The following is a 25,754-nucleotide window of genomic DNA, read 5'->3' as shown; positions in this document are numbered from 1 at the left end:
GTACATCAGCTAGGTCAAACTCCATATTTTTCTTTACAATTTTATATGCCAAATCTACAGCCTCGCAAGGTACACTATTCAGCCTGCTGGAACTATACAGTTTGTATGCAATAACATAAATACCAAATTTCAGTTCTATATCTGAAACATTGTTGAGTTTTAAACCTCTGCCATCCCATTCAGCTTGGGTTTTCTTCTGTAACTCATCCCGTCCTAGGGTTTTGGTGGTTTTGGCTTTGCTGAGCATTGGGAGACCCGTGATTTTGTGAATCATCTTTTTGGTTATCAAAACTGGTTGTTCCAACCACAACTGACCATTATGTACTCGGCTCAAGATATACCTCACCCATTTCACTTGGAAACTTCTTGGCAGATGCAGGATATGGGTTAAGCCTTTGGTTTCCAAATGTTTGAACTCAGGTTTTAGGGTTCCATCCACGCATAACTCGGCTAGGGTGCTATCCATATCTAGTGTCCCTATTTCTTGCATAGTACACTTGAAATGAGTACGAATATCATTGATTAGAAGTACCTTTGGAGGAATCTGTGATTGAGCTCCATGCGGGTCGAGTGATTCAGCGATGGCAGGAACAAGCTTGAACGTCGGTGCCTTCCATTTCGTTCCCTTTACAAGCATTTTGGATCCTTTCTTCGCCTTGCTGCTGCTGGTGCTTGCGGAAGCCATTGCTGCTCGGTGAGTAAGAAGATTTCGTAAGAATACTTCGCTGGAAAATTTCTTCAACTCACTTGAATTCACTTGAAAGCCCTCTTTTTGTAAATCTCGAATTCGCAGTGAAAAATGAGGTTGAAATCTGCCCTTTTGATGAAAAATTCGTCATTAATGTTTAGCATGGAGGTAGCTGCGATCGACAGGCTGTCATCCACTAGCTCGGCTTAAACTTCGCAACTCAGTGACCAAAAGAAAATAGGTTAATCCGCCCTTAACTCGGTAAGAGAAGAACCAACCATGCTCGGTAAGTGCAACTTGGTGAAAGAAGCCTTATTGCACCCGACTGAGCTCGGTAAGGTCATGTACCGACCATGATCCTGATGTATCTGAAATATTGATTTGATCATATTTTCATTCTAGGACTGCTTAGGATATTTCTTGTAGATACAGTCCTGGTCTTATCCTGATGAGTCTTAATTGGAAATGGGAGAGTCACTCACTTCTTGAGTGACCATTCCATCACTTGAATTATCTGGCTCGGTAGACTTTGGAATCCATTGCTGCTTCATTTGTTTCCGAATATTGTCTACTTTGATTTTCTTCTCATCCTCGACTTTCTTTATGTTCATGCAATTTTTAGATATATGACCAAGTTCTGTACATGTATAACATCTTACAGTGGTATCCCATTTTCTTAGGTGATGCCTTGCACAGTTTATGCCAGTATGACCATATTCTCCACAATAATGACATCTGCACCAAGTGTTGTAGTCCCAACCAAATATTGCTTTGACAAGTTGTTTAGCTGGATTAAAAGATTTGAATTTGCATTGTGATGCCTTATGACCTTGCTTTTGGCATTTGTGACATTTACCTTCAAATTTCGGTTTCCTTTTGCATTCATTGGCTTTGTGTCCATGCTGATTGCAATTGTAGCACTTCCCATTAAATTTACCTTTTCCATTGCTCCAACATCCGTTAGATGTATGACCTAACTTACCACAGTGGCTGGAAGTAGGTTTTTGATTCTTTTGAGTACCCTATTTGGAGGATTCACCTTCTTCCTTGTATCCAAGGCCTGCTTTACCATTTTGTATATGAAAGTTTTCTTCATTTTGCAGATTCAATTGATCCATGTCTTTTTGAGATTTTACCATTCTCTCATTGACTTGTTTTTCAGAGATTAGATCACTTTGTAAGCTTGCATTGATTTGTCTTTCAGTAATTAAGTCATTTCTCAAAATCTCATTCTCAGATCTTAGATTCATAATTTCTTCATTTGCATTAGATAATTGAGTTACAAGATTTTCAAGCTGAGAGGATTGATTATTCCTTACCTCTAAGTCTTTAGCTACCTTGTTCCTTTGCTCCAAGATTTTGCATAGCCTGATGGATTGGATTCCTTGTTCCCTTTTGAGCTTTCTTACTTCTTCCTACAGAGATCCATTCTTTTCTAAGAGTTCTTTGATTGCTTTGTCAGCTTCATCTGAACTATTTGATGGTGAGAGATCTTCAATCTTTTCTTCAACATACTGATGGTCATTCATTTGCTTTGCAAGTTCTTTTCTTCTTTTCAAGGATTGTGAAAGATGCTCTTTTTCTTCATTGAGTTGGGCCATGGCCATTTTCAGATCTAGCTTTTCATTCTCAATAGTTTTGTCAAGTCTGAATATCTCCATTGTCCTTGATCTTTGCTCAAGATGTGAAGCTTTTATCTTGAGAACCTTATAGCTCTGATACCAATTGTTGGAAATATTCAAGATATGACAAGTTATTGAGAGGGGAGGGGTGAATCAGTAACTTCTAAAATTTCAAACAATAAAATTGTATACTGATATATTCACCATTCATCCAAGTAACCTATTGTAAGTATGAAACAAAATCATTTGCAACACTTGAACACATAGATTTGGTGACCCAGAAACCTTCCAAATAGAAAGTAAAACTGGGGTGGGGATGAAATCCACAAGCTTCATTACTGCAGTATGAAGTTGGCCGGTTAAGACTTACAATGACCACTTCTGGTGATCTGCCCTGTTAGGAGCACAAAGGATTGCTAGATCCACCTTGTTAGAGGATTTCCAAACATACAATAAAGTATGCACTCTGTTAGGAGATTTACAAAAGACTGTTAAGTCTACCTTGTTAAAGGATTTACAAAAAAACTGATTCACCTGTTAGAATGAAACAGTGGATCTGATTACAACTGATTGCTGATAAGATCCGCTATGCTCTGATTCACCTTGATGTGATAGATAAAACTTTTCTGCTTCAAAACTAGACCTGCTGAATATCTTCACAATTCAGCCCACATACTTTCGCACGCATGTATTTCTTTCGCACTTTCACACTTTCACACTTTCACATTTCCATTCATTACCATTGCCATAACAACTGTTATTTGAATGATACAATACATTGCATATATATACCATCCATATAAACAATACATGCAAGGTCGACTAAACAATACATGCAAGGTCGGCTAAAACAACAAGTGCAAATCTCTATACAAAGTTGGCCCAAGGTAAAAACTCGGGTTCACTGAACTGACTCGGTGTCCTTCTGATACTCGGCGTCCACTGCGTTACTCGGCATCATCATGCACTCGGTAGAAGTGAAGGCATGGTTCATACTAAACACTTTGAGTAGTTCTGAACTCGGTAACCACTGGAGACTCGGTAGAAGAGATGTCACTCGGTGAATACTTCTATCTGAACTGTTGCTCGGTGATCAAAGAAAACACTTGATAGAACCTTGTGACTTGGTGATAGTTAGTTTCCTTGATATCCGTCTGAGCTCGATAAAAATTAATTTCTTTGATAACCTCAAGAGCTCGGTTATCATGAAGTTCTCAGTTACATCTTAGTACATCTTTACTCGGTCAAAACTGATTCCTTTCTTTACCTTGAACACTCGGTAAACACTAGTTGCTTTGTTAACCTTGATCACTCGGTAAACACTGACTTCTTTGTTCACCTTGATTACTCGGTAAACACTGACTTCTTTGTTCACCTTGATTACTCGATAAATACTGACTTCTTTGTTCACCTTGATTACTCGGTAAACACTGAGAACTAGGTAAAGCTTGGCTTTCGGTGAGAGCTCGGTAAGTATTCAGAATCCAATAAGTGTTGTAACTAATGACAAAAATGTATCATAATGCCAACACATCTTCATCCATGTCATCATCATCATCACCATCATCATACTTGTCACTTTGATCATCATCATCACCACCACCATCTTCGTTGCCATCATCATCATCATCATCACCATCATCATCATCACTATCATCGCCATGATCATCACCATCTTCATCAACATGATCATGATCTTCATCATCATCATCATCATCATCATCATCATCATCATCATCATCATCATCACCATTACCACCAGCATGGCCAAAATCATCACCATCTTCTCCTTTTTCATCATTGGGTAACGGTCCTTCATAATAATCATTGTCTTCATCTTGTGCTTCTTCAGTGTCTTCTTCTTCCATCACATTATACTTTACTGGCCTTCCTCTTGGATAATATCTAATAAAAAATGACCAACCTAGTTCTTGTGGAAAGCTAAAGTAAAACACTTGCTTGTATTGGCTTGGAAGAACATAGGGCTCATCTTTGATTGGCTCAAATGACCTTGTATTAATCATTGTAAATCCACTATCATGTTCAATAACAGTCCTATCAAGATCATTTTGATTCAGTCGTAGCCTATACTATTTGACAATAAATAGAACTATTTTGAATGAATTAAAGTCACCCTCAAGTATATCATCCAAAATGCCATAGTATTGATTTTTAGATTGTTGAGGATGTATGTCAGTTCTAGACGAAATATTGGTGACTGCGAAGACTGCACTTATCTTGAAATCACACGTTTTCTTCATTTTATCTAACTTTTTTATATGAAATTTATGGCCATGGTAGTACATAGCTTTGTGGTGTTTGACGTGCAATTATTCAAAAATGTTGAGATTATTTGCATTGATCTATGAGTTGATATTAAACTTATGGCTCATGATTAGTAATCTTCTGCATACCTTTGACTCTCTTAAGCCATATACCAAATCAAGTACCATTGGCATAATATTGGGATCTCCATTACGATGAGCTTCTTCAACCAATGATGCAACATTGTCCCATGTTAATGAGTGACCATTTTCTTGAAACTGTTCAATCCATACCATCATCCAATCAAGATTGTTTGCAATATACAAATGTAGTGCATCCCACTCACGACCAGCTATAAAGAAAATAATTAGACTAGTTAGAAAAAATTTATATTGATGGTGGATAAAAATTAATAAACTACAAAAAAAATAACTTATAATTACCTATCAATCTCCTCAATCTACCTTTCCTTGTCAGGTACTCCCCTTCAAATTTTTCATTAGAGTTGGGATCTCAAATGCGATCTATATGGATATTTGCTACAAACTTTGAAATATATTCACTAATGTACACCTTGGGCTGGTATACCATATATTCCTCTACCATAGAACCCTCGGGGCGTGCTCTTTGTCAAGCCAAGCCCTTCATAAATTTCAAGTGCCTCTCAACCATCCACATTGACCTAGTTTGTACAGGTCCACACAATTCAATCTCCTCAACTTGATGTATGAAGTAGTGTTCTTGAGCATTGGAAAAGGTTGAAGGTAGACACTTTTGCATTTCACACATAAGTTGTAAAATTTTTCTCTTCCAATATTTTATATCTTTTTTATCAATTTCTTTAGATGATAACCACCTAAAAGATATTCAACACACAAGAACATATAAACAAGATTTCAGATAAAATTATACAAATCTAAGAAAAAACAATTCTAACCTCGTGTATTTTCCAAGGTCATATATAACTTGTTTAATATTTCTGTCAAACTAGTGTGGAAGGGATAGAGGTAGGATGTACTAAAATCATTAAAAAATGATCATTTCAATATATTATTAAATCATGCAATAGGTAGTACATTCAATTTTACAAATATACTATAAATAGAGAACATGACTTACCTTGATGAAGCTATGCCAATCATGTGTTTTCAAACTTGGCCCAAAATTACCTTTCTTTGATAGAAGAGTGCTTATATTTGTAGAAAATCTTGTCAGAAATTTTGTTTTTTTTATGACTTCTTTTAATGCATCACTTTGTTGCTCTGTTAATAACCAAGGAAGGGTACTTGTATTTATGCGGTCTCCATTGCTATTTGATTCAATGAAATCTTTTAGTTTATGATTGGATTCATGAATATCAGTACAAATTTTGGCAATTTTTTCTCTATCATGCCTTCCATCCCATATTTTTCATAGTATTTGTTACATTCTTTCCAATAGGTATAGCATCAAACAAATGCATGATTGGGAGATCCTTGTAGTACAGTAACCTACTAAATTGAGTAGGATAACTTTTCATTCCTCTAGGAAGTTGGTCATTGATGCCTTGATGACCTTCACAAGCATCAATTACATTATTAGTAAATATAAGACAATATCAAAATACAAATTTTAAACTTTGGATGACAAAATGGACATTACCTCGACGATTTAGTCAATCATATTCAAACTTTCATAAATGAGGTGTCATTCTTTGTGGCCTTGATGATGTCTCTTCTTTCCCATTAAAAAGATGTTTTTGGGTAATTCTATACTTATGATTATTATGGAGAAAGTGCCTAAACTCATCGAACACCTGCTTTCCTAAACTTCTTGAATGACAAGATTTCATCTTTGGACCACAAAATGGACATGCAAATTTTCCCTTTGTCTGAAGACCTAAAAGATCATGTACAATTATCATGTGTATCTTAAGCATACAATAAGTAATGTGTAAACACTATAACAGACCAAAAATATGTGATCTTAACAATATAACATACCACAAAAATGAGTTAGCCCAGGGGCATCATGTATTGTCTATACAAGCATTGAATGGAATTGAAATTGTCAATTTCCTATTGGTATAGTGATGTCATACATAGTGACATCATTCCATTACTTCAACAACTCATCAATTAGGGGCTCAATATACACATTCATATCTTTAACTTGGTACTTACCTAGTAATTGAATGAACATAAACATTACATAATTATTATGACCATTTTCATGCACTGTTTATAAATTAATTTAGATAACTATTAAATAAAAAATTACCTGGCACAATCATTGACAACATTATGTGCTCCCTCTTTATGGACATCCAAGGAGGAATGTTATTGTTAATAACAAAAACAAGCCACACTGAGTAAATAGATCTCATATCTCCAAATGGATTTACACCGTCCACTGCCAATGAAAGTTTTAGATCACAAAGTTCTTCTTTAAAGTGTGACCATGTTTCTTCTATCTCTTTAAAAGTAGAACCATTTGTAGCCATTCACATAATGTCATCTTGAACTCTATTGTGTGCATGGTAATCCATAAAATGTGCCAAGCTAGTGCACCTAAATAATCATTGAAGACGTGGAATAATGGGAATGTACAGAAGAACCTTGTGAGGCACCTACTGGCAATATGCCCAATCAATAAAAAAGGTGAGATATATGGTTGTCATTATGGAAACATTTGTGTTGTAGTTCATATTTTTTTGTGAAGGAAAATTGTCTGACTATTAGGCAATGTTACAACAGCATGATAAGATTTTGTGATAGCAGAATAGTCCCTTGGAATATTATCTTGTGCAATTAACTAGAGATGCATGACATCATTCTAATGATGCATACCAGTGCACATGTCTATACAAGCTACCAAGATCAAGTCATGAAGGAAATAGTGATGCAGTGATTCCATAGTGCAGAACAAAGCATATCAGCAGAATAAGTTAGTCGACTTGAATAATTTTTTTGATTATTAATTCTTGGTGAGCTAACTCTAAGAATGATTTGTGAGCCGACTAAGGAAGAAAGATTTGTGAGCCGACTAAGGAAGAATTTATTAATATGTTTGATATAAGTAAAGAACTTCATCTGTGCAGTTAAGGTGCAAGTTTGTGAGTATGCAAATGTTCAAGTGAAAGCAAAGGTGTGAAGTATGATATGTACGATATATGTGATATATATTATATGCAAATGTGAATGTGAACTGAAAGGAAGATTGTCTATAGTCCACCAAGGATTGTATGAAGAATTGATAATTAGAATATTTGCAAAGTACAACAAGTGATACAGTTTTGTATGTATATCTATTCTCTTGAAGAACTCAATTTTATAGTTGCATGTTAGAGCAGTGGGCTCTTCTTGCACACATTTATATATCATCCACCAACTCCTAATAGGGTTGAGGCTTCTAACAAGTCCTAGTCTCCTAATAGGTACTTAAGACACTATACATTCTTCATAGACTCCTAACAGGGTCAATATCCTTAACCAAATCCTTTATATAGTGAATTATATAGGGGGTTTCATCCCCACCGAAGTTCTTCCTTGGCCAGGGTTTCCATAGTTAACAAAATATGGTGTTATGGTCTCTCTTTGTGTATGGTTTTTTATACTATTTAGCATTATTGGTTTACTTTCTTATGCATGTGGTAAAGTAATTAATAATATCTAGTTGTGGGAAAAAAGATTTAATACACTAATTCACCCCACCACTCTTAGTATTATCTATTTCTAACAATTGGTATCAGAGCATAGTTTTTCAAAAGAGGCTTAATAGCTTGAATAAGATCCCTATGGATATGGGATAGTTGAAGAAAAATCTTGAAGAATCTCTTAAGCAAATTGATCTCCTTATTGATGAAAGAGATGGCCTAAAGGATAGATACAAAGATGTGAAAGCTTATATTGGTGAACTAAAGGACAAGATAGATGATCTAAAGCAAAAAGGACCTAGTGAGAAAACTAGTGATGATGATATTGAAGATCTAAAGAAGGAAAATGAGATTTTGAAACATGAGTTAAAAATAGTTGAACTTAAGCTAAGTCTTAAAAAATATGGAGGAAAGAATGACTCAAAATTAAAAGTTGAAAATGCAGATCTAAGATCCTAGTTAAGGTAACATCTGAATTGGAATCTATCAAGTTAGAGCATGCAAAATTAGAGAAATACAACACTATTGTGAAAGGTGAGTTGATGCAAACCAAACAGCAAGTTGAGAAATTATATACCAGCAGTGAAAAGATTGAAGAACAAATATCTATACAGAGACCTAGTTATGATAAGACTAGACTTGGATTCTTTCTTAGACAATCTACCAAGAAAACTATTGAAAGAAAAAAATTAGATACTCTTGAAGTAAAAAAGGATCTAAGCATAAGCAAGACAGATGCTACATCTAAAGGCAAGGAGAATGTTGTTCACTCTGAGAAATCTAAAGAATCTTATCAAGATGAGAGAAATAAATCTCATGCTTGGTGTGATGAACTTGAACACACTGGAGATGATTGCAAAGGAAAGTCTTTTAAACCTATTTCAAATTTTTATTGTCATAATTTTCATGGATATGGACATTATGTAGTAGATTGTAGGAAACCTAAATTTGATCATGATAATGCAAATAATAGAATGTTTAGGAATACTGACCATACAGGAAATAGAAGAAGATCCCACAATAATGAAAGTGGAGAAAGAAGACAAAATTTTTGTTATAGATGTAACAATCTTGGACACATTGCAAAGAATTGCAGAGCACCTGATGACCAAATTAATGAACAAAGAAAGAATGTACTTGTATGTCAGTTATGTAATAAATTTGGACACATAGAAAAGTTTTGTAGAATGGATAGAAGAAATCTTAACATGAATCAAAATTATAGAAGGAACAATAGAAGAAATGATGATAGTCTAAAGGAAGAAAAGAAGGAGCTGACAGATGAATTCAAGGAAACATTTGTGAAGGCAAAATAACCTAGAAGTTCTCATATAGTTCTGGATGAAGCACATCCTAATGTACCTAATAAGTTAGTAAAGTTAGTTATTGTCTATGACCCATCCTACCTGAATTGAGCATTCTCAGTAAAGTAGCACATCAGTTAAGTGAAAGCTGATGTTAGAGAGTATACCAAAATTTGTGTAGTTAGCCATACATTCTAGACACTTAGAGAAGTCTACAATGAAGTGTGCATAGCTTAATATGGTTAGTGTAAGGTTATGTGAGAAGTTTAATCTCTCTATTATATAGAGACAATATTTGGGGTAGTGGCAGATATGCATTTAATGCGAAGTATAGTTTTGAAAGATTTAAAGGACATGAATTTATTTGAAAAGCATCATTTTCTTGTGCAAAATCTTAAGTGCAAGATTGAAGCAAGATTTGAAGAGTTGAAGAAGTTTGTTGATATGCGAATTTGGAGAAACCCTATTACATGATTTCAAGGTATTTTTTGAATTTGTTGAATATATTTTCAGAAATGGAAAAACAAGAAGTTTATAATGTAAGCAATAGACCTAGATACAATTTCAAGAAACACGCATTTGTTTCTTTTCTTGATGACTCGATTGGAGCATTTTCACAAGTTCCAGAAAATGTACTTCATGTCAATGATATAAGAGGTTATAGTCATTGCAAAATTGATAGCATAGGTGACACAAAAATTCATAAGGAATTGGAGAAAATGTGCAGCAATGATTTGTCATTGAAACCTGAACATAGATACCTAGAACGACTTAACCTAGTTAAGAATATGTTCTACACGGATTTCGATAATAATGAATGCACAAGGATAATCTAAGTAGAGTACATGATGATTTTCTATGGTTGAGAGATTCTATCATATGTATTTATAATTACCTGATTCACAAGGTCACAGGTTTGAGCAATAATGGATGCAATCCAATGAACATTAAGAATGTGCGCCAGCTAGTTGAGACAAATCTCAATACATATTTTGATGGCAGAAATATGAAAGTCAACACTATTCAAGATGATGGAGTGAGACTCATCTGTAAGATTTTTGGATATAAGTACAATCATGGATCTAGGATAGATTTAATCCCTATAGGATTTCTTCATGCAGCTTACTTAGCAATAAGAGGTGAAGAGGCTAATATGTGTGACATTATCCGAACATAGTTGTTGGATAACATATCTAGTTGTTGGATAACATATCTAGAATCAAGAAATCAAGGAGTGCAGTCTTTATGTTTGAATCCCTATTAACACATATATTTTTCTATGCTACTAAGAAGTTTCTTGGTATCACAAATTGGAATGAGAATGAGTGTGCAATCCAAATTATCACTCGTGCATACAAAACCAAACCTGATACAATCAGAGACAATGATATTGACAAAATATTGAAGTCTTTCCAAGCTGAAATGAAGCAAAGGTATAGGATACCTCCTGTGCTAGTAGAAAAGTATAAGGATGAATTATGTTTCATGGTTGAAATAGATTTCACATGCATGGAGGTAGTAGTTCCTCGTGTTAAATTCATTGAACCTATGGGTTGCAAAATGAGTGAGGAATTGATTGAAGGTTATGCGCAGATAATCCTACACTTTGAAGTTGATTCCAAATGTCCTAGATGGGGCACATACATTGAGAAGATGAGAGAAGTTAAGACAAGTCAGATTATTAAGGATTCTAAGAAAAAGGTGGATAAGGTGATTGATTCTATTTTGAAGGAATCAAGAATGACTAGAAAAGAATTTGATGAGATGAAAGGGATAGCCATGGAAATGAAGGCCAGTGGTCAATCTGAGCTATTGACCCCTAAACCTATTACAGTCGCACGACCTACTGAAGAGGTCATAGTTTCCCAAACAAGTGCATAGACACCTACTATGCCTTATGTAGCAGTTGCACAACAACAACCTCCGAAGAATCCAGTGACAACTGAAGAAGCACCAGCAGCTAGGAAATATACAAAGCTTGAAAAGACCATAACCCCTCTTAAGAAGAGAGTCAAGTAGACTACAAGTGGTCCAAGAAAAAAGAGAAGAACCTTGCAGATCAATTATTTTGAATCTAAAGAAGAAATTGGTGACAAACTAGTGGAGACAGCTGATTAGGAAGAAAAGACTTCAGTAGGACAAAAATCATGGAAGCCAAAGGTAGACAATCTTAACATGCAAATCATTAATGATAATAATTTTGTACAGTTGAATAAGTACTATAATTTTTATAATAATATGGATAGGAGACAACTAGAAAACGTTGCAGTTAGGAATATGATCTTAAAAGACAAAAGGTTTGTCAGTATAAAAGGTCAGATACCTAAATATTTGTACAATAGATTGCTAAACAAAAAGAGCAGAGTTGTAGAGGAAGATAAGAAAATAAGAATCAATAGGGTGAAAAAGTTATGTACTATAAATAATGAGAAAGAGTTAATAGTTACTCTGAAAGGAATAGCACCATTATTGAGTAATATATGAAGAAGTGAATGAAGAAACTCAAAAGGCTATAGTCACATATATGTCTACTATGCCTAAGATGAGTCTGCAGCTAGAGAAGGAAAGCCCTATGCCTAAGATGTCAGAGAAATGTGTGCAGATACAGGAAGCAAGTCCTACTACAGATAGTCCACCCCATAGTTTTTAGCAACCAACTAGAACACCTATTTCCAGTAATTCACCACATATCAACATTAGCAGTGAATCTATGCAAGTAGATAACACCAATGTGATAGTTGATAGAACTGAGGACCCATTCAAGGATTTTGGTGCCAATATTGTTGGCAATATTGTGGATTATAGTAGCTCATCTGATGAAGAAGAATATTAGGAGCCAAAGAAAGAAGATGCACCTTCTGCGAAGAAAGTTGAATCTAGCAGTGAAGTAGCTACTTCAAGTATGCCTTTAGCAACAACAATAGCAACACCATCTACGCCACCTACTCAAGTAGCAGTGGTCTCAGCAGTAGCTATATAGTCTGATGAAGAAGATGAAGCAAAAAATCTCATATCTTCATTGAGCAAATTTCTTGAGAAGAAGAAGTCAGTCAAGTCCATTGAAAAGACTTTGATTTCAGTTTTGGACAGAATGGAAAAGATAGTAAGCCCTATTGACATAGCTACAGACATTCAACAATGCGCAACAATTTTGTGTAAAGCCTTTGATGATGAGTTCACAACACTCACTAATGTGGCTACAATTCAAGCACAAATAGAGCATGATGGTAAACGTCTAATTACAATGTGCACAAATATAAGAAATGACATAGAAACTTTGAATGTATGCATTAAGGCGTTAAGATAGAGTATTGAAGAAGGAAAACAAGTTTATGCTAAGTGCAACTTGGCATATATCAATCTTCAAATTTTTGATGATCAAATCAAAGAGAAGGTAACTAAGCTTTAGGCGCTCTCTGACAACTTTCTGAAATAGAATCAGAAGTTAGTAAATATTGAGCACACAATGCAAGCAGATCATGATAGCATCAAAGATTTACAAGCAGAAAAGGAGAAAGCTCTAAAAAGATTTACTCCTTTAAGAGATCACTTATCCCCATAGCTAACATTGCTAGAAAACTAGTTGGAGGAATGCTTGACAAAAAAATCCTCATATGACAAGTTTGTGGCTACAGACTTGAACGTAGCAGAGTTAGTCGGATATGCCTTATGTACACTAATCAGTGTATCTGATGCACTACAAGATAGTTGGAAGAAACACCTTGCGTAGTTGAAGACCAACTTCAGTGATTGTTTTTCCAAGTTTTGATGCAGCTACCAAATTTTGACAATTTTTTTTTTTTTTTTGGCACCTTTTCCATTGATGTCAAAGGGGGAGATATATGGAAAATTGTAATTGTAAAGGAAGAAATAAGGAAAAGTATAATTGATAGATATATTTCAAAGTATAGTAGTTAGTTTTGCTTCAAGAAAACTTTGTAATCAGAGTTACAAGGGATGTAATCTTTTTCAAAAATGAATGCAATGTTTTTACTGTGTTATAGTTATTTATTTTTTATTGGTATGACAACATGTTTGGGACTCAGCCAATTTTTCCAAAATGTTTCCATCAATGCCAAAGGGGGAGATTATTGGCAATATGCCCAATCAAGAAATACGGTAAGATATATGGTTGTCATTTATGGCAACATTTTTTTTGTAGTTCAGTCATATTTGTCTGTGAAGGAAAATTGTCTAAGTATTAGATAGTGTTACAGTAGCATGATAAGATTTGGTGATAGCAGAATATTCCCTTGGAATATTCTCTTGCACAGTTAACTAGAGATGCATGAAATCATTCTAACAATGCATGCCATTGCGCATGTTCGTACAAGCTACCAAGATCAAGTTATGAAGCAAACAGTGATGCAGTGATTCCATAGTGCAAAACAGAGCATGTCAGCAAAATAAGTTAATCGACTTGAATAATTGTTTTGATTATTAATTCTTGGTGAGCCAACTCTAAGAATGATTTGTGAGTTGACTAAGGAAGAATTTATTAATATGTTTGATATAAGTAAAGAACTTCATTTGTGAACTTAAGGTGTAAGTTTGTGAGTATGCAAATGTGCAAGTGAAAGCAAGTGTGCGAAGTATGATATGTGTGATATATGTGATATGTGAATGTGAATGCGAACTGAAAGAAAGATTGTCTACAGTCCACCAAGGATTGTATGAAGAACTAGTAATCAAAAGATTTGCAAAGTACAACAAATGATACTATTTTGTATGTATATCTATTCTCTTGAAGAACTCAATTGTATAGTTGCATGTTAGGGTAGTGGGCTCTTCTTGCACACATTTGTATATGATCTACTAACTCCTAATAGGGTTGAAGAAACTCCTAATAGGGTTGAGGCTTCTAACAAGGCCCAGTCTCCTAATAGGGTTGAGGCTTCTAACAAGGCCCAGTCTCCTAATAGGGACTTGAGACACTATACATTCTTCATAGACTCCTAACAAGGTCAATATCCTTAACTGGATCCTTTTTATAGTGAATCATCTAGTGGGTTTCATCCCCACCGGGGTTTTCCCTTGGCCAGGGTTTCCCTAGTTAACAAAATATGGTGTTATGATCTCTATTTGTGTATGGTTGTTTATACTATTTAGCATTATCGGTTTACTTTCTTATGCATGTGGTAAAGTAATTAATAATATCTAGTTGTGGGAAAAAAGATTTAATATACTGATTCACCCCCCTCTCAGTATTATCTATTTCTAATAGCACCCTTTTTGTTATTTGATCTAACCGATATCTACTAATATGACAATTAGGGCATTCTATTGCAAATTCATGTTGTTTATGATATAGAATGTGATCATTGGGACATGCATGTATTGACTAATACTTCATTCCAATTTAATTCATAATGGTAGATATTTCTCAGTACAAATGATGCAAAATGTTTGATGGTGGTAACAAAAACTCACTTATCAACCTACAACAACAAATATGCATTCTTAATATAATGAATAGTAATTGTATGCTAATGTTGAAGATGATAAAAATGGCATACCTTAGCATACGTGACATTCCTACATTAGATAAATCATTCATAACCTTGAAGTTCACCAACAACACTATAGCTGAGAGAAGAGTTGTTTGGGAGCCTTCGTATAGGGGCTAGTGTGCCTTCTCAAGTAAAGGTATATCAAGACCATCTTCATCATCATTAACAAATGTGCCAGTACCATCATCATGAGCCTCTTCATCACTTGCTCCAATACCATCTTCTTCAATCATGTCCTCTGGCACATTATCATCTTCTTCCATGGGAGTGTTATCCTCAGCTTAGATATTCACACCTCCATGTTCCTCTAGTAGGAAATCCACATTCAGTAATGGATGAAAATCGTGGCCCCCTTCAACATGACCATGTTTCCTACAATGACTCTTAGCTATTGTGATTAGAATTATTTGATTCTTTAAGCCCTTACACTTTTTGCAAGGATAATTATATTTATCAGGTTTCCTTCAGAACTGAGACCAAAATGTAGCCATTGTCTCATTATTTTGTTCTGGGTTCATATTGTTAGGCGTGGTCTTTCTTCACAGGAAAATATATCTACAAATAAATTGCACATGTTGTACTTAATGTTTATATTTGCACATATGGTTTTGAAAGAAAATTTTGATCTAACTAATGTGTATATTATCTGCAAAAAAATTGGACATGCTGTACTTAATGTTTATATCTACACATATGGTTTTGAAAGAAAACTTTGGTGTAACTAATGCGTATATCTGCAAAAAAAAAGGACATGTTGTACTTAATGTTTATATCCTTGCAAGGTGAAGATGGGTCTGACAAGATCAAAGAGGGAAATGCTAGACTTCTTGAGTAATGGGAAGAAGAAAAGAGAGGAAGAAGAGAGAAGGAAACAAGAAGAGAAAAGAGATGAGAAAATGAGGCAAGAGGAATTGAGAAGCATAAGACAAGCGCTTGAAACAAACATGAGGAAGTTGGATGAACTTATGGAGCAGGATAGGAGGAACACTAGGAGATGGGAAGAATTGTGTAGACCAACTTTAGGAGCCTAGATGGATATAGAATACAATCAGAGAGAAGAGCAGAACCCAAACCTATCATCTTTGAAGAAAGATAAGAATGTTGTTGGTTGTACCCACCCAACCAACTATATCCATCTAGGCAATTCAAGAACCAACTACTTAATCAATTTGCATTTGACAAATACCTTCAAAACTCATTCTCGAGTTACTAAAGGTATATGTAGAGGAAGGTCTAGTAGTGATGATGAGGATAGACAATAGAAATGATTCAAAATATGAGAATAAATTTTAAAGGAAACTTTTAATCTAAGGAATAATGAGATAATCTAGGAGCAAGGAAACTAAAGGTTTGATAAGTCAAATTTACAATGTTTTTATTGTAAAAGTATGGTCATTTTGCTAACAAGTGCTGGAAGATGATAGAGAAAATGTGTAAAGTATTCTTAAAGAACAAGTTGGTATTTATAATAATTGATAAGTATCCAAGAAGAAGCTTAGCAAAACATTTTAGATGAGTCCTAGCTATATCATTTATCGCATGGAGATTTACATTTTGGTGGACCAAATTTTTTGTAGAAGAAGCATATGGTGAAAAGGTTTCCTAGTATTTAGCAAGAATATTGCATACTAGCAAAGCATTATAGAGAGGAATTTGTTCCTACAGATTTGGATACAATGAAAGCTACATTGGAAATTGTATACACAAATTTGGGTGGATTGATCGTTAACTAGTAATGTTTATTTTATAACTTCTATTGATGATTTCAGTTGCAGTTGCTACTAATTTCACTTTATAGCAGAATGGAGTTGCTGAAAAGAAGAACTACACCACCATGAACATGGCTGAGACTATGTTGAAGGAGAAGCATATTTCAATTGAGTGTTGGGGAACACCTGTCATTTGTTTAATTTATATTCTAAATAAAGAACATACTAGTGATTTTAGAATAACAAAGTAATCTTGCCTTAAAACCAAGAGATAATTGTAGTCTAATTAATCCTTGAGATAATTGTAGTCTAATTATTACATAGACTGCAAGTAGATATAAAGCATGTGTACCTTTTGTTGAATAGAAATAAGATCCTCGTCCAATGGTGTCTTATGTGTTGTTAATGCTGCAAGAAATCTTCTATTTTGTTAATGTTGTAGCAAACCTCTACATAGCAGAATATGGAAAATAGTCACAATAAATAGTGTAACATCTGTACATCTTTGATTGCCTAATCTCTATGTATTCATATTAGATGGGCTATAAAATATCTACAATGAATGTAGTATAAATTTTTATAATCAATGACCAATAACAACAAAACAAACTCATGAGACTAAAACTACATGTATTTTTATGAAACAGGGAATCTATCAAAATTATAATCAATGACATGTAATCTCCCTTTTGTGTGTCAAGATATTCTAGAAAAGATTTTCGCTGGCATGCTTCAGTTTGACAATCAATCATTATACATCAACAAAATTACATGGGACCCTAAATCACTATAAGATTAACCTTTAATTGATGTGATCCCTTCTCATCACCACTATTGACATTGCATGGCTTGGAAATGGATTATTTTGATCTCCATATAGGCTTGCACTTTGAAGTTGTGTACAATTTGGAATTGAAATTATTAATAAATGAATATTTGTACATCCACTTGCGTCTAATCTGTCAACTCACCATATGTAAAATATAACTGCTTCCAATCTAGTTGTTGATATTTAAGGTATACAAACAATCCAGAATCTATATGCACTTTTAATGGTTCCTACACATAACATCTTTATTATTGGGCTCAACTGATTACACTAACCACCAAATTCATGATGACAAAGCCTTATACATTTATCTTGTACTAGAGACATCCGAAAGCAACTCATATGAGCACCCAAAATACTTTCATAAATGTTTAATATTCATGATCTATCTTAATAAGGTTTTTCTACAAAAATGTGTACAACATATATTACATAAACTAATCTAACTCACAATGTGCTAAAAGGTTAAACACAAGCTAAACTTGTACATGAGATATATACACCAAATTGATTTGGATTAAAATTCACCTTTTCTTACTCAACTTTTCATGTTTAAAAGGTTGAACTGGTAAAAGAGCGACAAACAATAGTTTGCATTGAACAATTCACTACAAACAACTTGTCAAGCAAATCCCCCTCAATCCTTGCATGAAAAATGAGGATTCAGGTATCTTCCATTCAACCTACACAGTGAGTTTGGTAAGACTTTATTAATACAAAAAAGAGATGTGATCTAGTAAGAAATTAATAGTAATTACTGCAAAAAGGAATCAGGGGTTCATAACACAATCATCTAGTAAATGCTGACCAAACATTCACATCTTGATACAAGCACACAAATAAGTGAACAAGAAGAAATAGCAATACAGTTGAACCCTTACATTTCTCAAAAGGATCTTATTTTAATTTATATATGGAAAGTGACAACTCACAAGTCACAACCACAACTAGTAAATGCTAATAAAAAAATCACAACTTGATAAAACACACAAATAAGTGAACAACAAGAAATAGTAATATAGTTGAACCCTTACATTGCTCCAAAGGCTCTTATTTCAATTTCTATGTGGAAAGTATTTCTATTTCTATTTGGAAAGCGACAACTCACAATCAATGGATAGTAGCAACTCACAAGCAAAGCTAGTAAGGTCATATTGTATAATCTATACCTAGATGATGAAAACTAGGATTCACTTGTCAGCTTTTGAAATTATGAAAATGTTTAAAACTATTGATTCCATGTCCAATAGTAAACTTTCAGGGAAAAAAATTACACCAGCAATGTGACTTGAAAGCTTCAAGGTAATTTAGTGAAGCTCTTTTAAGTTATAAGCTATAATTATAAAACTTAATCTCTTTTTCAAAAAATAATTTTTTTATTAGTGTGATGTATGATACATCATTCAATTCATCTTTTTCTTCCAGCTAGCTCCACCAGTAAATTTTCAGACAGAAATGCCAACTACAATTTTATTCTCTCAAATAAGCTCCAAATTCATTAAAAATAAAATTTGAATCTCAAAAGTGGCAATGTAAGTCCCCTTCTCAACACTTGAGCTGCTTACTTCAATCATTCTACTAGCAAGCATAAGTTTTAAATAAAATAAAACAAAAACAGTAGCCAGATAATTGTATCGTACAAAATTAAAGTCATTGATTTGCCTTAACATGAACCATATTTTATTTTAATAGAATTAAATGTTGTGATCCATAACATTTCAAATGAAAGATCTCAACAGAAGAACTGAGAAGATATTTTTAAAAAATACTTATTTATTGGCAAATCTGTTGAATTCAGTCATTGCATCTATTTCAACAAGGAAATCTCTATGAAACAGTTACAACACATCATAAAATAACAAGTACAACTGATTAACCAACCCTCCAGTATTCAACCCTCCAATTACTGTCAATTGTTTAAAAATACAAAGATGACAAAGCTTCCATGCACTCACTTTATCAACATATCTTGTTTGTGTTTCTGTCATTTCTAGCTCCCTCTTTGCTTCTATAAGTCATGTATACAGTATAAATAAATAAACTACATGCACCAACAAGTTAAGATGTAGGAAGATTATAGGTTATATATAGTGTACATTAATTGATGTCTGGACCTTCAAATTATGTTATGGGTATGACCCTCTCTAAGTAGAAAAAAACCTGGAAACATAAAGTTTGGGACTCATAGTTCCTCACAGATTAATCTATTAAGCAAAGCATTTAAAAGGGCATCTCTTTTTTCTGCATGCCCTTCTTCCTTAATGTGCCTTTTCTCTTCTCTCTCTCTCTCCAATTTCGCTCCATAAGCATTTGTTCTCGCTCGAGTTTTTCCATAGCTTTTCGCCAATCTTGCTCAACCATGCGACTGACCTTTCCACAATTGTATGTAAGGGCGAGGTGCTTGGAGGCTATGATATCACCCTTGAACTGCACGAAAGTGGGGAACTAAAACAAATATTTAAAGACCATGGCTTTCTCTTAATTGCTCATGAGTCTAGTGAATTAATTGCAAAAGCTACTTCTGCTGAACCCAAACCTGATACTGCTATCTCAAAGTCTGATAATGGTGGTATAGTGGACTCAACTGCTATAAGTGAATCATTTAGTTCTCGGCTAGTGAACATCATTAATTCCAAACCAATCATGTTATTTATAAAGGGCACTCCTGAAGAGCCACGTTGTGGTTTTAGTCGAAAGTCTGTTGAAATTCTTAGAGAGGAAGGGCTAGAATCTGGGAGCTTCAAAATTCTGGCTGATGAAGAGGTAAGCCAAGGTCTTAAAACATATTCTAACTTGTATAGCTATCCACAATTGTACATAAAAGGTGAGCTTATTGGTGGATCAGATATAATGATAGAAATGCACAAAAGTGGAGAGTTGAAAAACATTACCTCGAAAAAAGGAGTGCTACCCAAAGAGTCACTCAATGATCGATTGAAAAAACTAGTTAATTCTTCTCCTGTCATGCTCTTTATGAAAGGCACACCTGATGCCCCTTGATATGGCTTCAGCTCAAAGGTTGTAAATGCTTTGAATGAAGAGGGTTTGGACTTTGGTCATTTTGACATTTTGAGTGATGAAGAAGTCAGAGAAGGCCTGAAGATTTATTCTAATTGGCCAACATTTCCACTGTTATATCACAAAGGTTAGCTTATTAGGAGATGTGACATTGTTCTGGAAATGCACAAGGCAGGAGAGCTAAAGTCATCCTTGACAGAATAGAACCAATATGTAAAAGGGGATAAAGATTCTAAACACAAGCTTATCTAGTTGTTGACTTTTGGCTTTTTGGTACTATTGCCCTCATACACTCACTGTTTGTAGATGATACCCTTTTATTTGCCCAACCAGAAGTAAGAAAAATATGCTATATTCAACATATTCTCACCATTTGTGAAGTTGCTTCAAGCCAAAGCATCAATCACAGGAAGTCCACAATGTATATTTTCAATGCGAAATACACGATCAAGAGAGAGTTATTTTTAATTCTAAAATTCCAAGAAGTATCATTTCCTAGTTCATACTTGGGCATCTCCTTCTTTATAGGAGAAAACAAGCCAAATTAGTGGGAATTTATTCTCAACAGGCTGAAGAAAAAAACTTCCTCCTGGAAAGCAAGATGACTCACCCTCTCACGTATGCTTCTCCTTGTCAAATCCTATCTGGCAACTATCCCCAACTATTTCATTTCAGTCGTTTAGTCTCCAAACTCTATCATTAAGGAAATGGAGAAGTTAATTTCTACTTTTATCTAGAGGGACAACATGACAGAAAAAAAGAAGATCTCATTGGTGTCTATAACATCTATGTATCAAGACAAGACTGCAGGTGGTGTGGGACTACATGATTTGCACCTCAAAAATATTGCATTTGGTGCTGAACTGGGCTGAAAATAGTATGAAAATCCAAATTCCTTGTCGGTAAATATTATGAGAGAAAAATACTTAGATTATAATCGTGATACTTGCATTTTTATGGTTGCAAATCTGCCTTCTAGATCCGCAATGTGGAACTTCATTTGTCAGTCTAGACAAGTACTTGTTAACTATCTTACTTGGGAGGTGAACAATGGTGAAGATGTGAACTTTTGGATAGACTCATGGTTGGCATTTCCACCCCTAATCACATTGTTTGGTATAAGGATTATTGCTGTCGTTATCTCCAGAATATGTGGAGTCAAACAGTGTAACTATGTTACAGCGGTAGAACGTTCTACAAGGCAAGCTATTTGGGTTGATTTCTCCTCGTTCCCAATCCCAATCAATCTACAAATTTAGTTGAATACAATCTTGCAGGGGAGGTATGTATTCATATCCAACTCAAATGATATTGTGAAATGGGCACCTTCAACATCTGGTAGATATTCAATTAAAGAAGGGTATTAGATACTTCTTACAATCCACAAGAAAAATATTATACAAAAGCCTTATAAATTTTGCTAGAACCCTTTCATATCTCCTAAGGAAGGTTGCTTCACTTCGCTAGTTCTTTAAAAAAGAATTAGATTAACTAGACTCAATATTGCAGAATTGTTTATGTGTCCTCTTTGTAACTTTCAAGATGAGACTGTGGACCATCTCTTTTTACATTATTCGTTTGCTTATGACTGTTGGATGTGGGCTCTTCAAAAATTATAGATCTTCTTCCTATTGCCAAACACATCATGGTATCTACTGGAATCTTAGCCTCTCTTATTCAGGTCTTTACTCTATACTTTATTATGGGATGTCATTCCCTCATGTATTATTTGGGCAATTTGGTGGGAAAGAAACATGAGGGTTTTCAGGCAGCAACCATCTTCTCTTTAGAATTTTATTGGAAAATTAGAGGCAAACATAATAGAAATTGTCAACATTAATGTGTGAAGACTATCTCTAACCTCCAATTGGTTTACCTGTTGGGATGCGAAGACTATCTCTAAACTCCAATTGGTTTACCTGTTGGGATGCATCCATGAAGAAATCTTGGCTAGCAACTCCAGACAGCTTGACTCCTAACCATAAACCTAACAAGAATGATTTGAAATGGCATCCTCCTATACTTCCAGTTGTTAAGCTCAATTTTGATGGTTTGTTACATGGGAATCCTGGTAAATCGAGTGTTAGTTTTGCAATTCATGATTCCATGGGTACTCTCATCATTGGATTGACTACTTATATACCTTTTGCTACAATCAACCAGGCGGAGGCACTTGCACTCCTTTTTGGATTGAGAACAATGAAAACTCTAGGCCTTAAGCACCTACATATAGAAGGTGACTCTGCACTTATCATTCATGCAACCAAGGTTCAATCAATTCCTAATTGGAAGATTGAGTACATCATGCAAAAAATCTGGAGAACTCTTGGAGAATTCCAAAATGTAATCATAAGTCACATATGTTAGGAAGGAAACAGGCTGGCAGATGCATTTTCTAACTTAGGTTCTCATGGCTTGGACATTACCTTGGAGGGGTCTTCCCCAAATCTTCATGACTACCCTAATCTGCCAAGTATCCTTAGCATGGAATGCTCTCATTAGGCATCTAATGATGACTATGTTACCAGACATCGTGTCTGCAGATGTCTTGTATAATTCTCTGCTATAGGTTTGGGGATTTCTCCCATGGTTCTTTCTTCAACAAAGCCATATTTTTTTGTCTGCTTATGATAATACTAAGCTGGCTAGCTTTTGACTCGAGGGTGTTTGATATGTCATAGAATTCCTTAATAGGAACTCGGGAGTCTTGGACAATATGATATCATTTCAAATTTGCATAAAGGTTCTTGCATTGTTTATATTGTTGTTCCAATATGACCAAGATCATATTTTCCCTCATATGGCCCCACGCACTGATCATATTCTAAACTTGAATATTGTAGAGATGGGGGCATTGAATTGGCATATGCAGGTACCATCTTGCGATTTATTTAACATCACATGTCCCTCTAAAGATAATGTTTAGTAACTAAATCAAATCAAAATCAGTATCTCATTTCCTAATTATCAATTAACTAATAAAATTATATTTTGAACATATTTAAGCTTAGGTATGGTCATTGAACCCAACGATAATATAGATATGGCGATCCTACTAATCCCAAAGGAAGGAAGAATTAGAATTGGCATAATGAACAAAATTATTTTTCTTGTAAAACAATATTCTTTCATTGAGTATTGAATCAATAAAGCCTAGTAGATTAAACAAACGGTTTGTTTTCTGTTAATCTAGATTTGTTGCTACAAATTATAGTTTGAGTTTATGCTATAAAATCTCACCTTGCAATCATTTCCTCTAATTCAATAGTGCCACACATATCTCAAAATAAATATTCAACTTCTCAAATAATCTTTAGCATAGAATTTAGTCTGCAATGACCTAAGAGTTGTGTACCATTAGATGAAGAAAGATAAATCCTCTGAAATGAAACCAAACAATAATGTAAGAAGTTCTTTATTTATAATATAAGCCAAACCAAAATTGTGAGAAATATCAATTAAAATTTAATTTAATACTCACAACCCTAACTCAAAAATCTGCTCTGCACTTGAAAATGCTCGGTACATGAAGGTGCCGAGTGCTAGTTTTGCTCGGCACAGGAAGGTGTCGAGTGCCAGTTATGCTCAGCACTTGACGGTGCCAAGTGATAGACAATAGGTGCCGAGTGAGCTCGGCACACAAAGGAAGATGTAGTAGATGCCGAGTTAGCTCGGCACTCAAAGAAGACAATGGATGCCGACTAAGGTCGGCTCCAACTAATAAAATTTATAACTTAGAAACAATCTAGCGTGAATGCTTTCACGATTAAAACCAGAGAGCCGAGCTTTAACCTTTCAACCAAGTTTCTCAAATACAATGAATAGAAGAGAAAGAACAATGGATTCAAGTATGCCTACTTTCTTTTTTATTCAACTGAGATTTAAACTATTACAAAACTGGGAGCATTCGGCTTCAACCAGAAAACCCTAAACTGATAATACTTCAAACTTCAATAAAATTTTAAACTTACAACTCTAATGGCTGCATACAATGGTGCCTGGAGCAATCACTGCTTCAACAGGACAAAACCAAATAACAACAAACTCACAGAATGAACAGAGGTGTCACGTGCAACTGGAGACACTGACATACTTCCTTCTGTCTCTGCAACAAGTGGATCTGTCGACCACTTTCTTCTTCTTCCTTTTCTCTGCTCTGCTGAACTTTGTAACTACTGATCTGCTTGATCTCTCTGAATAATTTGAATAAAACATTCCTTTCGTCACATTCCAGTTTTCTCCTCATTTCAGAATTTGAAAACCTCACCTACCCATATTAATTTTTCTGTCTGTTCTGTTGGTCGTCAAGTGGTAGGTGGGTGTTTGGCTCTAGGGGCAAACGTCTACTGTCATATTAAATATTCCAACACTCCCCCTTTGTCTCGAGCCAAAAAAACAAGGATCACAACTGATCCAAATCAACTACACCAAGACACTCTCTTAGGTGTACAAAAGATCTAATGCCTAATGGCTTTGTGAAGATGTCTGCTAGCTACTACTCAGACTTACAAAAATTCATCTTGATATCCCCATTCTCCACCAACTCTCTGATGAAGTGATATCTGATCTCTATATGTTTGCTTCTCCCATGGAAGACTAGATTCTTAGACAATGCAATTGATGAGATGTTGTCACAATAAATTGTGGTTCCATCCTCTTGGCTTTCATTCAAATCTATCAAGATCCTCCTTAGCCAAATTGCTTGACATGCTGCTGCATTTGCTGCTATATATTCAGCCTTTTCTGTAGATTGAGCAACAATAGGTTGCTTCTTGGATGCCCATGAAATTGCACCCGATCCCATATGAAACATGTATCCGGAAGTGCTCTTCCTATCATCTAAACTTCCAGCCCAATCACTATCTGTGTATCCCACCAACTTGAAATCATCATTTGCAGTATACAAAATTTCAAATTTCTTGGTACCTTTCACATACCTTAGGATCCTCTTTCCCGCTTGCCAATGAAAATCCTTTGGGGTTTCCATAAATCTGAAAATCAGACTTGTTGCATGCATTATGTCTGGTCGAGTTGCAGTCAAATACATTGGACTTCCAACCATACTCTTGTATAGTGTTGGATCCACTCTCTTGCTAGAGTCTTCCTTGCTCAACTTCAGACCTATTGCTATTGGTGTGGGGGTTGCCCTATTGTTCTGCATTTTGAATCTCTCCA

General features: G+C 34.9%; 2 pseudogenes; both read left to right on the top strand.

The window, feature by feature from the left end:
- LOC149545585 (monothiol glutaredoxin-S11-like) overlaps nt 1-20,855 on the top strand; it is a 68,337-nt pseudogene extending 47,482 nt beyond the window's left edge.
- A 710-nt stretch (nt 20,856-21,565) lies between these two features.
- Nucleotides 21,566-25,754, top strand: part of LOC149545584 (uncharacterized) — a 29,242-nt pseudogene continuing 25,053 nt past the window's right edge.

The sequence above is a fragment of the Cupressus sempervirens genome, chromosome 7 (assembly GCF_028749045.1).
Source record: "Cupressus sempervirens isolate cs-2001-9-10 chromosome 7, ASM2874904v1, whole genome shotgun sequence".
NCBI lineage: Eukaryota > Viridiplantae > Streptophyta > Pinopsida > Cupressales > Cupressaceae > Cupressus > Cupressus sempervirens.
Note: the sequence above shows the minus strand (reverse complement) of the source record. Positions and strands in the feature narration are given on the sequence as shown.